At 39.5% G+C, this 12500-nt stretch overlaps 1 non-coding gene and 1 pseudogene across 1 annotated transcript; both read right to left on the minus strand.

Moving 5' to 3' along the window:
• Positions 1–2126: 2126 nt before the first annotated feature.
• LOC138023373 (uncharacterized) overlaps positions 2127–12500 on the minus strand; it is a 16341-nt pseudogene continuing 5967 nt past the window's right edge.
• On the minus strand, positions 7883–7954 carry Trnag-ucc (transfer RNA glycine (anticodon UCC)). The gene has a single exon. It is a non-coding gene; the product is annotated as a tRNA-Gly (tRNA).

The raw sequence follows: 12500 nt of genomic DNA on the forward strand, positions 1-12500 counted from the left end.
GTCGGCGTTATTTATAGTTCTATTATTAGAAAGGAAGGAAAGGAACTTTATTTAAGTGTCTAGTCGTTCCAGCGCTGAAGCACTAATTGGGGACACTGTAAATTGAAATTAACAATTAAGAAAAATCAAGTCAAATGTTGGTTTTTGAGGAAAGGGGAAACCGGAGTACCCGGAGAAAACCTCTCGGGTGCAGAGTAGAGAACCAACAAACTCAACCCACATATGACGCCGAGTCTGGGAATCGAACCCGGGCCACATTGGTGGAAGGCGAGTGCTCTCACCACTGCGCCATCCCAAAATATTGGACGATTTACTACTTTTCCGTGAGCTAAGCTCGTTAATAAGATCCTAAGTTTTACGTGGATTGCTTTTGCTAGTTTCCAAGTTTTCAGAAAACTATTGATTTTTAGCAAGTTTAGTTGCATTATTCACATGGTTCCTAGCCCGTTTAAACTGCTGCCACATTGCATGATCATTTGCAATAATTTCGCTCGTTGTCCACGGCGACCGCTTCTGACAAACAGGTTTTTCCATTCTTGCCACATATCATTTGGATCAGAGTGCGAACTAACATTCCTCCATGGCATTTGCTCTAGATCATTTAAAATGGTAATTGAACTGAGTGGAGTGCAGTTTGGTCTGAAAGCATACGTGTGATTTCAAAATTGAACGAGCGCGCAGCGCGAGTTCGATTTGGAATTACAAGAATGATTTCAGACCAAAATTGCACGACACGAAGTTGAATTACCACCTTATTACATCCATTTAGAAATCACAAAACTATAATTATTTAATGATCGTTAAAATACAGGATTTTAGTCAGTACCAATATAATATTGAACCAGTTGGGAAAGTTGAAAAATTCGCCACACAATGTTTTTCTGTCATTCCTTTTCCTGCAACTTGGTTGGTTACCTGATTGGTTGTTTTGTTGTAGTGTTCGTTTCTCATTGGCTGGGGAAATGGTGCTATTTAGAGCAAAAATAGTGCCATTTATTCCCCAAATCGGGAGAGGCAACCACTGAGATTGCAAGGATCACCAGTGGTTTTTAAATGGCTGTAATAAAAGAAATTATCTTTTTGAAAGTTTGCACGGGCTTATAGAAATCGCTAGAAAGCTTTTGCACATTTTAGTCGATTCTAACTTCTTAACGTGAACTGAGTGCGATTTCAGTAGAAAGCTCATTTCAACCGTGGAAGGGGCTATCCAAACAATGGTTTCACAGGCCGTGCTAAAGACGCGCTCTGTTACAGGGACGGCGGAGCGTATTTTGCATTGGGGGGACTAACAAGCAAGCCCCGGAGACGCTTACTCGTAAGGGGTTTGGGGGAATTTCTCCGTCAGAAAATTTTGGAAATCTTGAAGCTCTGAAATGCTAATTTCAGCATTCTCGACGAGATATCGAAAACATAAGCGTGGATCAACCGTAATATGACAGATGTTTTACTTCTAATTTTTATTTTTTGCTTGAAATTAGGGGGGGGGGGGGGGCAGTCCCCCCGGCTCCGCCGTCCCTTTGTTACGACTTATGGTTCTCTGCTTAGGAGGACTCATACACCATAAGCCATATTTCAAGAGGGTTCGATAATAAAGCAACCAAAGAAACGGTGCGCGATCGACAGTTTACTGTACACATGGCTCCACGGCAACTGGCAAGGTAATTTAAAATATTTTTGAACTTGAAATCAAATGCAACATACTCAATTTCAAACACTATCATATAATTAACTTACTTAATTTATAAATAACACAAACAAATGCAAATTATACTATTTTAGCGTGATATATAGTTTCTAGTTTTGACCGATGAATCTTTAACGCGGTTAGATCTGTTAAACTGAATATTTTGCTATCCATTGCTAGAAAAACAGAATTAAGATGAAGGTTCCTTTCTGTCGTTCACCCACTGAGCGACTTGCTGGCCAGGAGAAATATAGAGCCGACTGTCAACAAATTCTGAGCTCAGTCAGCGCTTACAATAATAATACGAAAAAATGTCTCTGTAGCCCACAAGTTCCAAATAGTGATATCACTTTCAGAATTATTGTCTATACCCCAAAAAACCACTAAATTCGCCAGTTTTCCAATCAATTTCTTTTGATAAGTACGTCGTAAACTTCGACGGTTAATCTTTTTTTACGATCTTGTTCTTGTATTTGAGCTTCTCCGAGCCACCTGAAGTGGAATGAAGATGTACTCCCAACAGCCGCAACACAACCTTAATAAATAGTATTTTGACAGTGTAGATCAATAATCTGAAAAGCAAGTAAGAAATGCGAAAGAAGTAATAAAAACAATCGTGTTGTAAAATATACAGCCAGGGGCTCAAGTAGATGATCGAACTATCTCCTCAAGCGAAAGGAGCGAGGGAGCGAGGGTTGTACGGGCGTGTAAAGCTCGCGCACGCTTGCACGAGAATTCGAGTATTGAATAAACGAAAATAAAAACCCACTCTTTTTCAGTCTAGGGCTCAAGACCCACAGCATACAATAGACCACATTCGTTTTCTCAGTATTGGACTGGAATTAGCCTGCAATGGAGGCTAATGCGGGGAAATCTTTTCAAATCCTAATACTTTTTAATATATTCCCCGGCATGAGCCTCCATTGCAAGCTAGTTCCAGTCCAATACTGAGAATACGAATATCGTCTATTGCAATACCTGTCCTCGGTTTTACGGCATTCTCAGACCGTCCTCACAACCCACAAACCCCTTCCTCGCAACGAATACAGATTCTCAACATAATCAGGCCTCTCAAAGTACAAGAATACGACGTTCGTTCCTGGTGATCAGCTGTTGTTATGGAATAATGCAGGCGGTCCCGGGTGAAATCTCGCGCTATCCACAGCGAACGGGACTTGTCTTCCCGAATTCAATTACCCACCCTTTGCAAATAGCAAACTGGTTTCATAATCATGGGGTTTCTGATGGGTTTCTTAACGTTCTGTTTACTGCAGGGACCGCAACTTTGGTTGCTTTTTAGGGCTCCAAATGACATGGTTATCGCGAAACAGTGATCCTTAATTTGATGCTTACTTGTCTTGACCAGACTTTTCGGCCCCACCGCCTTAAAGCGGGGTTCGATGTCCCTGTATATACGGTCCTAGAGGCTTCAACCATTAATTACTATCTTGTAACTGGAAAGTACTCTCATTCGTTGTTTTCAATTTTTCCTAACGACCTGAAACAGTTCAAAAACAAGATGCAATGCGCAAGCTTACCTCAATAATCCCACGATAATAAACGTCAAAAGACAATACACTCCAGCGTAGAAGAGTATTTTCTTTAAGACCGGAGGTTTATCCAACTTTTGCGGACATCGGTGAGCGCCTCTGGTCTATCCAAAGAAAACACCAAAAAGTTCTCTCACTACAATTGCAACGAACGAACAGTGTTTCAAGACGGCGAGGTTTTAGAGGATGAATGCGGAGCTCATTTTTTCCGGAAACTGCGAAGCAGTGTAGTGGTCTATATGCACTGATGACCATCACTAGACTGTATTCGTAAATGGCGGCCAACAAGTTATTCCTTTGGCCTTGTGCTAATAATACCAACTAGCCTCGTTTGCATGGACAAAATACAAAAGAAATGTTGTTTTAGAGCGAGGCTATTTGGTATCATTAGCACGAAGAACAAACAATAATATATTGGCCGCCATTTATGAATACGGTCCATAGCCGTCGCAAAGCCAGAATATACCAAAACGGTGATGCTTCGAACTTCCAAACGCGCTTTCGAACAGGCGATAAGAGCAGCAGTGCTAAGCGGTTATGAATTATGGCACCTCCGCAACACCATCCCCCAAATACGCACCAACTTCTCACGCAGCCAGTAAGACACCGCAACAAAACTTTGAATTTTGACTTGCTCTTACTCCATGTCCCGAGCTTGTAGCGATTTCCAGTTCTTATTGGTTCAGTTGTTCGAAATCATCAGTTGTGATAAAAATGCCAATTATTAATGCATTAATCATGCCTTCAGTATTATGAAAAGGAGATACAGCGAGGTTTGCCCTATCGCCTAGCTGGAATCAACTACACATTGCTTTTTGTTGAGTGAGGAAAACCAGAGTGTCCAAAGAAAAAAAAATACCCAAGGAACAAGGTCCAAAACCAACCTAAGCTCAATTACCTCAGTTACAGGATTGAACCTGGGTCACATTTGTGGAAAGTGATTCAGTACTATTTACCACTGCATCACCCCTGCTTTCCACAATTGACCCGTTTGGTTTTAGCTTCCAAGAATTGAATGAAAGCCGTTACCACTCGGTCGATCATATTACCTTTTCTAATGTATCCAATGAAATAGTTTGTTGAAGATAACTTGAATCTTGGCAGCGTACTTCCACTGTTACAGTAACCTGACAATGAAAAGCCAACTGGAACAACGACGAACGCAACAAATAAAAGTTAAGTTAATCAAGCCACTACTTAATTTCATTAATTTTCAACAGTTTTCGTTCTACTGTAGCGCTGGAGCACTAATTGGGGACACTGTAAACTGAAATTAAAAAGAACACAAATGAAGTCCAATGTTGGCTTTTGAGGAGAAGGGAAAACCGGAGAACCCGGAAAAAAACCTCTCGATGCAGAGTAGAGAACCAACAAACTCAACCCACATATGACGCCGAGTCTGGGAATCGTACCCGGTGGTGGGAGACGAGCGCTTTCACCGCTGCGCGATTCCTGCACCCAAGAGGTAACTCTTCTTTTTTTTCAATTCATTTTGCTGATTGGTTGATAATACATGTACATAAAATAAAATAAATAATTATCATAATGATGAGGAGACTGGGCAAAACTCAAGAACACGATAATAATTATAATAATAATAATAATAATAATAACAATAATAATAACAATAATATATTTAGATCTTCTCTTTGAAAGGAAAGGAACTTTATTCAAGTGTCTAGTCATTCTAGCGCTCACTACAGTAGCACAAATTGGGAACACTCAAAATTGAAATTAACAATTAACGCAAATCAAGTCAAATATTCTTTTTTTAGGAGAGAGGGGAAAACTGGAGTACCGGGAGAAAAATTTCTCTCGGTGCTGAGTAGAGAACCAACAAACTCAGCGCACATGTTACGCCGAGTCTGGGAATCGAACCCGGGCCACATTGGTGGGAGGCGAGTGCTCTCATTACTGCACAATCCCTGCACACCAAATTTCACCTTCTTTAGACAGATTATAAATGGGTGGTGGACAAGCATGGGAAACCTACAATTTAGTAGGTATTGTTTTTTAGCATAATTACATAGGTGATTATTGAATATTCTCTAATATTTTCAAAAATACAACCACACTTTTGAGTTTAAGGAACGTGTTTGAATTTATATTTTTGTAAGGAACATTTAATCTACAAAGAATCATGTATTGATAGTTATATATATATATATATATATATATATATATATTATATGGATTATCTTGTAAAAATCGTAATCTTAAGGAGCGTTCGATTGACCCTATTCCGGAATAAGAATACGTGGAGTGATGATTAAAACGGTATGTTTGGCACGCTTTGAAGGAGCAAGGATAATAAAGCTATGTTTAAAATAGCATTTTAGCAGATGTTTGACATTTTTAATGTGAATCTCCGTAAAAACGAAGGATTTCTAGCTTATATTCCATGTATTCCTATTCCGCAATACGGTCAATCGAACGCGCATTAAGCCTGACTCACTATGGTTGATGATGATGTTTGAAAGATCGAAATATGTCCCTTAAACTCATAATTGTGGTTGTATTTTTAAAAATATTATTACCACTTGTGCTATCAAGACCATTTGAATATTCCCTGCGCTGATTGGTTGCAGCTGAGGTGATTATTACGCGATATCCCCTAACCGTTTTTTTCAAAATGGCCGCAAGCCGTTTTGTCGAGGTGACTGTAGACGATGAAATAATATGTTCAAAGAAAATGCATATTTTTTAAATAATCACCTCAGGCTCAGTGAATAATTATTAAATATACCAGAATTAATATTAACTCTGAATATGCCGACGGCTAAGGGTTCCAAATTTGAATGCGTGGCAGAAATTTAGTGAAATGAAGCACTATAACAAAATGGGGTCGTTCGAAATCGTTTGCCTTCAGTTATCGCATAACCCAGCTTGGTAAGTAGTAGGCTAGCAAGTGACGTTTGCTACGAAGATTTAATTGCGAAAGAGGACGAGACAACAAATTGTGCGTTGGATGAAGGTATACAAGCTTTGAACAACTTGCGCTAGATGCTCAAACGTTTTCAAAAATCGGTCAAATACGCTAACGGTTGGCAAATCACAGTTTAATAAACGACCAAAACCCGACGCTTTCAAAACCGATCTAAAAATCATCTGAAAAAAATCCTCTTTTATTTTTCCGGAAAACCAAAATTCGAAAGCTTCAAAAGACAACCATTCCGCAAAAACGGATCACAGATTTTCGCTGGAAAACAATACCTCAGAAGAAGAGCCGAATCTGCGCAAATCCAAAATTCCCAATACATACCATGATCTTTTTTTTGAGAGAGAGAAAGAAAGGAAAAATGGCTGGAAAAGATACAAGTTTTTTTTTTCTCGAAAAACGCACGCCTGGACCTGTCACAGGTTTAGCTAATTTTCTTTGTATCAAGAAACCTGGCTCAGGTGAAATTTATTTTGCATGCGGTATCTCGGAGAAATCAAAGCTCACAGATTTTCATTCAACCGTTGTTCAAAAAAAAAAAAAAAATTCACGTCAAGACATTTTCTGAACATGTTTGTACACAACGATGAAATGATATATGAAATGGATCATACATGAACTGCGGATATGAAATCAAGTGTAGCTATGATCCTCGCAGTTATAAACGCAATTTTTGCAATTGTCTAAAAATCCTGAAATTTTCAGACTTCTTTACGCAATTACAAAAATTGCGTTCATAACTGCGAGGATCATAGCTTCACTTCATGTTTGTACACAATTGGACACTTACCGGTTGATGGTCCCAGTGAACAGTCAACAGACCATAATTTATCTCCGTGATGAAATGGTGGGTTCGTCTGCTGGAATGACCCGTATTCCTGAGATCGAGATACAGGTAAGAATTTAAGGAAGAGATCTACAGTCCCCTCTTGCCCGTGCCCAACCACACCAAGAGTGAAGTTTACTTCAGTAAAGCAAACTCTTAAAGCTTTTACAATATGCAATTTTGCGAGAAACTTGAATCGCAACGCCATGGCGAGACAAATGTCCAATGTAACATACCTTGCAACGGCTACTGTTGCAGAAACACGGTCACGGAAAGTAGAGGTGAGTTCTACTTTCCCGGCCGCAACGCTTCACGCAACTTTCACGCAACGAATTTTCAAGCATTGTGCAAAGCAACACTTTCCCTGCAACTTGCGAAGGTTAGCGGCACCAGCCGATGAAAATGTTCCTTTAACATCACGAGATCATCGAAAACAAGGCAAACGCGGCAGCTTTTGTGAAACGCCCATCAAACAACTTGTTTCGCAGTGAGAACTTTTGCCGCAACAAAAGTGCAAGACAAGTTGTAACAAAATTGCTGACTGTAACAGCGCCTTTAAAGAAAGGTCCACGACATGCAAGAATTCACGCAACCAATTTAATACCTCCCTTCGATAACAATCAACTTCCGCACCCTAAATAATTACGTTGAAAAAGTATTACTTGATTCCTAGTAAAAGAGCTGGCTACATAATTCGCGCTTTAGTTTTTATTTTCTGAAAGGTGGCTTTTCATAGATTAAAATGCAGAAGTTTGTTGAAATCGGCCAGATGACTTACAGAACGAGAAGGAAATCTCTCCTGGTCGAGGAAAAGAAAAAGAAAAAAAAAAAGAAAAAACAAAAGATACGCAGTTGAGACAAGGCAAAAAAAAAAAACAACAGAGTGCGTTGGCCGGAAATCTAACCCGGGTCAACTGCTTGGAAGGCAGCTATGCTCACCACTATACCACCAACGCTCCCACGACTACCTTATTGGTATTAATTTTCGCGTCGCTTTAATTTCGCGATTTTCGCGATTTAAAAAAAATCGCGAACTTAAAGCGACGCGAAAAAAAATTCCCGCGAAATTTAATGTCGCAAAATTTAATACCCTCCTATATTTCTAGTTTTCTCAATTTAATGAAGAAACACTCCTACGTATAAAACTTTATGCCAATGGTACCAAGGTACAATGTAAATATGTATGCAACTGCAAAGAACGTTAAGCATGATGATAATGTCTTTGACTATGCTTAATGGTACAGATGCGGTGTCTATAGTTTAATTTGGTTTTGTTATGAGTTGATGATTTTCAGCAATAAGAAGTGTAAAATAATAGTAAAATTCTCGAAGTATGTTTTCTTTTTCATTTTCGCGAAAATAGTTTTGCACCCAAATCGCTAAAATAAAGACCCGCGAAATATGCTGACCTTTTTTTCGCGAAATTAAGTGCCCGCGAAAATTAGTACCAATAAGGTATCTATATGACAATTTAGAAGGTAAATTTCGACGGCAGTTTGTTTATAACGCATCGAACACAATTATCGAACACTTCTTGTAGTAAACGTAAGCTTAAAAGAATAAAATAACATAAAAATACAGCCGCATTAGCAAGTCAAATCAGTTCAGCCTAGTGAGTTTCTCGCGTATCTTTAAATGATTAATCGCTCAAACTGGTAAAAAACTGAGACAAGAAAGGACCTTTGTGCTCTGGGTAACACAAAGATTCTGTGTGATTAAACCGTACATGTTTCGTAAAAATTTGAACATTTCGACACTTGAGGTCATGTTTTACTAACCACGATTTGTCATTTGTTCAGTCTAATTTATTTGACAAGGAGAGAGAGAGAAAGAGGTTGATCACAGCAGCTTGCTAATACAAAAAAGATAGTACGACACCATCTTAACAGATATTACGCCGGTTTCAGTTGCAGTGTTTGCAATATACATAAACTGTCACAGATCTACAATTGTAGATCTGTGGACAGCAAACTGAGGATAAAGGCGGTAAAGATATTTCTGGTATTTACTCCCAATTTTCGCGAAAATATGATCATTGCAATTGGAAACAACAAATCCTCTGGGCTTGTATGGTTGAACCAAGACAATGTTCGAGTCCCGTTTAATTAACCGTTAATGAACCTTTTAGAAACTACCCCTTTTATTCCCGTTTAATTAAGTCTAGATGGATCTAGATATGGTTTATTGGCTTTCACGTATTCTCCTACAAAGTTAATTACATGCAATAACTGATATGTTCTATCGTTATTTTAAGCTAAGCGACTGTGATTTGCCGCATTCATTACTGGGTTGCCTAATGGCAAACCCAGTCGAGGTCTGCGTTTAGTTTGTTTGTTTTCTTTTTTTTCTTTTTCTTAGTTTTTTTTTTCCGTGTCGGTAAAAGTCTTGCCCGTCACTCCCCTGGTAAGTGGTGTCTTTGTGGATAGAGCCTTCTGCGCGTATTTTCTTAGGATCGAGAGGGTAGTGGAACTGCGTAGATTTCTCTGGTGGACACAGTAGAATCATTAACTTAGCCTGCAATGGCGTCGAAAGTCATGTAACGCAAATGGCGTTTTAGTGGATCCTTAAACAAAATATACCCTTATGGAGCTCAATAATGGAAAGTCAGCAGGAAGGGTTCACAGGCCTGTTGGAAGCGTGCTTGAGTTTCAACAAAATGAGCCCCAAAATCAGTGAAAACTTGTGACGCAGATGAATAATAAAGTAGCTGCTATTTCCAAAATGATGGAATTACCTGGTGATAAATACTGTCGTACGCGTCTTGGAGAGTAAATTTTGACTTTGCATAAACAAGAGTTGGGCGATTGTGATCTTTGTTTTGACTTCGCTCATTTCATTTCAAACTTTATAACACTTGACGGAAAAAGAAACTTACAAAAACCCGGTATCTTGCCATCATTTGACACAGATGCTTCACTGTTTGGCGAGTAAACATGCCAGGGTAACTTAATCACGGCGCCAGCTGAATTCCGGCCATGTCACTTTCGATTTTGCAATTTACTTAAACGTAGCAAAAATCTCCCAAAATGTTTGTCGCTGATCGTAACTTTTTATATTCTATATTCACGGTTCAAAATTAATGTTGTTTTCATGTCGTAAATATTTTATTCCCGATCGACCGTCCCGGAAACTTCCTTCTGCTCTTTCTAAAAACTGTGTATCAATAGTTATTTGCTTATTTGTTTTGCATAAAGCAAGCTAACAAAATCTGGGGGTGGGGGTGGGGGGGAGGGGAAGGGGTGGGGGGGAGGGGGGTGCGTATCGAAGGCCATAGGTTCATCAGTTTACTGGCACGTGTTACCCTGTTCGTGTAGTCGTAATTTCCTTATGCGACTGCTTCAAAACGTACAGTCCAGGTTAGGCTGTTCTGGAAATAACATTGGTTCCATCGACTAAACTCGTAGGTGTTATCTTTGGCTTCAAATTTAGTTTAATCTGTTTCGTTTTGGAGAGAACATGCCCGGAAAACACCCAAAATGTGACAAAATCGGGCTTCGTTAGCGAATAAGGCCAGTGTCTGTAAACCCAAATATATTGCAATCAAATCTTTGAAGTGAAATCTTCTCTGCCAAATATTATTTAAGTGGACTTATTAAGTGAATTTAGTCAGCTGGTGAGGTTCCTTAAAGATCAAGTTCGCATTTAGCGACCACAGTTTCACGCGCCTTGCAGCCGCAAGATGGCAGGATTTGATGTCCCGTGAGCAGAAATCTTGAAATTCTTTTAACTTCCCACATTGATTTTTTGTTCATTTTTGGACAACGTGGAGAGAAATGTAAATAAAATCCGTTTCTGGAAAGAAAAATAGGGGTCACCGAACGTCCAAGACCGTTAAATCCAGGCAAAGCTATAGCAATGGCCTTTTGCCGTATCATTTCTCATTTTATTACTTAGCGCGCGCGCTCGTGTATGACGTGGCGTGTGCATTTGCGTGCGCAGTAAGGATGCGCAGAAACAATTGGCGCGAACGTCCTTAAGCAAGCGAATTCTCCAAAATGAACATCTCCACTTACAAAGCAAGATAAAGAAAGTCAGTAAAGCACTATCCTTCTTGGAGGGTAGACAGAAAAAAGAATTTTGAACTTCAAATGAACATGTGAACGCTTTACCCTTGGGTGTCTCTGTAAAAGCCACATCAAGCGATCGTAGCTTGAAGGACAACTGGTCCATTTGTCTGTATAAGGTATGTCTGACAAGACCTAAGTGAAAAACAACGGATCGTTGTAAAAAGATAGCACTGGGTTGACTGATCCAAATTGGCAAACAGTGAACATTGCATCATCATGATGATTCAATATGCCTTATCACGGTTTTGACGACCGCCATTTTGACGGGTAGGCAAAGCGTAAAGAATTTGTAGTGTTTATATGGGGATCCGATGTCAAATAATTCTCGTTAAACGCTAGTTCTAAAAAAATTATGAATCGCGAACTGAAGGTACAGAGTAAAGGATTATACAGACCAATTTTTAGGGACTAGCCTTCGTTAAAAGCTGCGTGGTGGCGTTTTCGATTTTTCCATACATTTGTCTGTAATTGTTACTGAAAATTCGCGGGAAAAATTACAGACAAATATATGGAAAAATTGAAAACGCTGCCGGGCATCTTCTGTGCAAGGTTAGTGCCTACAATTTGGTCTGTATAATCTTTTGCCCTGTACCTTCAGCTCTCAATTCATAATTTTTTCAGAACCCCATATAAACCCTACAAATTCTTTACGCTTTGCCTACCCTTCAAAATGGCGGTCAAAAACCGTGATAAGGCCTATACATACTGTACTTAATTGACCACTCCCCACAGGGGCTTTCCAGGGTCAATCGAACACAATCCACGAAGCGACAAAAAAGAACGACAACGACAACTGTTAAGAATCCCAACTGGCCAGAGTCAACCAGTTGGCTACGTGCACTACCAAATTCAATGAGTAGTCAGGATGGGTCTTGAACCCAGGAACTCCAGAACTAGCAGCAAGCGTCCTAACCTCTGAGTTACACTGCCTCGCCTCTGAATGACATTTACCTTAATTACACAAGTCCTACACGACTTCAAAGAAATCCCTTTCAAGGAATTAAGAAAACAATACCTGCATTCCACTGCCAATTACTGTCAACTGTGCAGGGTCAGTGCTACTTAGTTGTCTCACCAGCCAATCTCATTGCTCTTTTCCAAGTATGTCACAGTCTGTCCCCCACCGCAGGTGAGAGCGTGTGTCAAGTAAGATTAACTGTAGGAATTAAGATGCATGATGATCTCAGAGTCTACCACTTTTAAAATATTTTTTAACCACTTCTTTGAAAACCACAATTTAAAAAATGTTAAAAATTAAATTAGTGAGCACTTTCTAGAATGTTTCGGCCGTATGGATGCATACTTCTTTTAAGTGGGGGGAAGGGGGGGGGGGGGTGGGGGGTACTTATTTGAATAATATTTATATACATCTTTTTCGATGGTTTAACATGTATTTACGCGCGGATATTTTGCGAGTTGCGTAGTATTTTTCCGA

The sequence above is a fragment of the Montipora capricornis genome, chromosome 11, assembly GCF_036669925.1.
Source record: "Montipora capricornis isolate CH-2021 chromosome 11, ASM3666992v2, whole genome shotgun sequence".
NCBI classification, from domain to species: domain Eukaryota; kingdom Metazoa; phylum Cnidaria; class Anthozoa; order Scleractinia; family Acroporidae; genus Montipora; species Montipora capricornis.